Source organism: Triticum aestivum, chromosome 5A (assembly GCF_018294505.1).
Source record: "Triticum aestivum cultivar Chinese Spring chromosome 5A, IWGSC CS RefSeq v2.1, whole genome shotgun sequence".
Classification (NCBI taxonomy): domain Eukaryota; kingdom Viridiplantae; phylum Streptophyta; class Magnoliopsida; order Poales; family Poaceae; genus Triticum; species Triticum aestivum.
The window spans coordinates 461,923,553-461,927,940 of record NC_057806.1 but is presented as its reverse complement, the minus strand read 5'-3'; positions in this window follow the sequence as shown (position 1 = coordinate 461,927,940).

Here is a 4,388-nt window from a genome sequence, read left to right as displayed (position 1 = left end):
TGATCACCATCATCACCGGCGCGACACCTTGATCTCCATCGTAGCATCGTTGTCGTCTCGCCAACTTATGCTTCTACGACTATCGCTACTGCTTAGTGATAAAGTAAAGCATTACTGTAAGTGCATCTAGTGCCACCCCTAGTTGGTTTTGGAGTATTGACGACAAACCTGGTTGAGGGACTAATGTGTTTGTGAGAATTGCAGGATAACACAGGTAGTAGTCCCTCATTGATTCGGTTTACCTACTAGAGATGACCCCTAAAAATGTATGAAGACATTGAAGACAAAGGTGGTATGTGAAGATATTCACATTGAAGACTATGACAAGAGAAGACATCGCATGAATACTATGGAGCGCGAAGACTTAGTTGTTTTGTTGTTTCCTTTTCTTCTTTGTTGATTCATAGGAACCACCGTACTGTTAAGTGGGGTCCCAGTGAACAAATTCATAGTGACTGAAGTGATGCTTAACCAAAATCCTATGTCTTCGAGCGAAGACAATGAGAGCAAATCTTATCCAGAGCTGGATGAGTCAGCTTTACTTGTAGCCCAAGTAAAGTTGCCGCGTGTGTTTGAAATCTGACCGTTGGAACACATGTCAGTTCCTTAGTGACCCATGGTCATTTCGGACAAATCAGTTCGGGTTGCCTAGTGGCTATAAATAGCCCACCCCCTACACCATAAATTGGTGGCTGCTCAAATTTAGTGCACGGCTTTTGTCGTTTGAGAGCAAGCCACCTCGAAGCCTTTGAGACAGAAATCCTTGTGAGGACAAAGCCCTAAACACCCAGAGCCAAAGAGTGTTAGGCATCACTGAAGTCTTCCTGTCTGTGTGATCTGAAGACTTGTTACACTTGAGGACTGTGAATCCTCCAGCCGGTTAGGCGTCGCGTTTTGAGCATCCAAGAGTCATTGTGGATCGCCGGTGAACAAAGTCTGTGAAGGTTTGGAAGTCTACCTTGAAGACTTACCAGAGTGATTGGGCGAGGACTGGGTGTCCTTAGCTCAAGGGGAATAAGGTGAAGACATGGTCTTTTGAGTTAAATCTCAGCCTCCCTAACCAGACGTACAGTTATCACAACAACTGGAATTGGTCCAACAAATCATTGTCTTCAACAAGCCACTGGTTCTATCCTTCCCATCTCTTTATTTATAGTTGGTCCTTGTGAAGTCATTGCCTGTTTGCATTGTCCATTTGTCTTCATGGTGTGACTGTTTGTTCAGATTGGTTTCATACTATCTTCCATCCTGATCCGTACTGCCTAGCTGCTATTAGTCTTCATGCTCCCACTTCATTGAATACTTGACTATGGCTTGTCTAGTGTAGTCTACCTTCTACTACATGGTTATAGGTTCATTTCTATCGTTTGTCTTCAAAACTCCCATGTTTTGAAGACTTTCATAAAAATCGCCTATTCACCCCCTCTAGTCGATAACTAGCACTTTCAATTGGTATCAGAGCAAGGTACTCCCTTGTTCTGTGTGATTCGGCTTAACCACTTGGAGTTTTAGCTATGTCGACTGCAGGGATAATCAAAGTCTCCGATGCATGCCCTGTCTTCGATGGAACTGAATATCCCTACTGGAAGAACAAGATGCGCATGCATCTTGAAGCCATTGATGTCGACCTCTGGTATGTCGTCAAGAATGGTGTTCCCAAGGCTGGTGAAGGTGTCACCGCTGCTGATGTCAAGAAGTTCGTTCAACTGGATTCCACTACCAAGAACATCATCTGTGGTCATCTGACAAAGGGTAGTATGGCCGTGTAAGTGCTCTGGAAACATCAAAGCTAGTCTGGGACTGGCTCTCCAAGGTCAATGAAGGCGTCTCAACCCAGAGAGATCAAAGGATCAGTGTCCTTCGCAACCTCTTCAACCGCTTCAAGAGAAACGACAATGAGAATGTTCAGCTCACGTTTGATCGCTGTCGGTGTCAAAACTGGCGGATCTCGGGTAGGGGTCCCGAACTGTGCGTCTAAGGCGGGTGGTAATAGGAGGCAGGGGACACGATGTTTTACCCAGGTTCGGGCCCTCTTGATGGAGGTAAAACCCTATGTCCTGCTTGATTTATTCTTGATGATATGAGTATTACAAGAGTTGATCTACCACGAGATCGGAGAGGCTAAACCCTAGAAGCTAGCCTATGGTATGATTGCATGTTGTCCTACGGACTAAAACCCTCCGGTTTATATAGACACCGGAGAGGGTTAGTAAGGGAGTCCTGGATTAGGGGGCCTCCGGACAGCCGGACTATATCCTTTGGCCGAACTGTTAGACTATGAAGATACAAGATTGAAGACTTCGTCCCGTGTCCGGATGGGACTTTCCTTGGCGTGGAAGGCAAGCTTGGCAATATGGATATGTAGATCTCCTCCCATTGTAACCGACTCTATGTAACCCTAGCCCTCTCCGGTGTCTATATAAACCGGAGGGTTTTAGTCCATAGGACAAACAGACAATCATACCATAGGCTAGCTTCTAGGGTTTAGCCTCTTCGATCTCGTGGTAGATCTACTCTTGTACTACCCATATCATCAATATTAATCAAGCAGGACGTAGGGTTTTACCTCCATCAAGACGGCTCGAACCTGGGTAAAACATTGTGTCCCTTGTCTGCTATTACCATCCGGCCTAGACGCACAGTTTGGGACCCCCTACCCGAGACCCGCCGGTTTTGACACCGACATTGGTGCTTTCATTGAGAGTTCCTCTGTGTCGTTGCCATTAGGCTTGATGGCTCCTACTATCATCGATAGTGATGCAGTCCAGGGTGAGACTTTTCTCCCCGGAAAATTTTTTCATGTTCGGCGGCTTTGCACTGCGGGCCAATTCGCTTGGCCATCTAGAGCAGATCGAAAGTTACGCCCCTGGCCACCAGGTCAGGTTTGGAAGCTTAAAATACATGGCTGATGTCCGCGGAGACTTGATCTTCGACGGATTCGAGCCTCTGCCTTGTGCGCCACGCGGTCACGATGAGTACGTTTTAGCTCTACCATCGGACAGTGTTTAGGAGATCACACCGGCAGCCGCTCCGACCCTCGATTCGGAGCCAGTTGCGCCTTCTGCGGACGGGTGGATGGACCCCCCCATGGAGGCCTTACCCTCAGCGACGATTAAGCCGAACATCGACCTTACCTTGCACAAGAGCCGTGTTGATAAACTGCCGGATCCTTCTCCGGCCATGGACTCCGAACCGCCTGCGCTCGTTCCTATCGAATCCGATTGGGCGCCGAACATGGAGTTTACCTCCACGGATATTTTTCAGCACTCGCCCTTTGGCGACATACTGAACTCATTAAGGTCTCTCTCCTTGTCAGGAGTATCCTGGCCGAACTATGTCCGGCAGGACTGGGATGCGGACGACGAAGATATTCGCGACCCACCCACCACCCACTTAGTAGCCACTGTCGATGAGTTAACCGACATGCTCGACTTTGACTCCGAAGACATCGACGGTATGGACGATGATGCGGGAGACGAAGAGGAACCACTGCCTACAGGGCACTGGACAGCCACCTCATCATACGATATATACATGGTGGATACACCCAAAGAAGGCAATGACAACGAGATAGCGGAGGATGACCCCTCCAAGAAGCAACCCAAGCGCCGACGTCAGCGGCGCCACTCTAAGTCCCGCCATAGCAAAAGTGGTGATACCGGCACAGGAGATAATAACACTCCGGATAGTGCCGAAGACAACAACAATCCCCTCCAGCAAGATTTAGAGCAGGAGGATGGAGGAGCCAACCCTCCTGAGAGAGCGGCAGATGGAGAGGAGGAGGATGATAATTACATGCCCCCCTCTGAGGACGAGGCAAGCCTCGGCCACGACGAATTCGTTGTGCCAGAGGATCCCGTCGAACAAGAGCGCTTCGAACGCCGGCTTATAGCCACGACAAATAGCCTTAAGAAAAAGCAGCAGCAGCTTCAAGCTTGTGACGCCCGGATAGTTACGCTACAGTAATCCCCACTAATGATGCCACGTCACCTCGGTTACTGTGGATAAACTCGCGTTAGTTCGGAACCTAGTTCGAATTTCAAATTCAAAATCGAGCAAACAATAAAAGTTTTCAAATATTAAAACTAAAATGTTCGGAGTGAACCAAATAATGCATAGGTAATTATGGTGGAGGAACCACACTTTTATAAAATGTTTAATTAATCTAAAATGAATAAAACAGTAGCAAAACCGATATTTAAATGCTTTTATAAATAAATAAAATACTAAACTAAATTGTTTTGGGATAAAACCTTTTGTGGCAGTGGTTTCATGGTATTACTAATTTAGGGATCATTTTAATATTAAGTAAAAAGTAAACTTAAAAGAAAGTAAAATAAAAACAAAAAGCGAATAAATAAAAACAGAAATGAAATGAAACAAAAAAA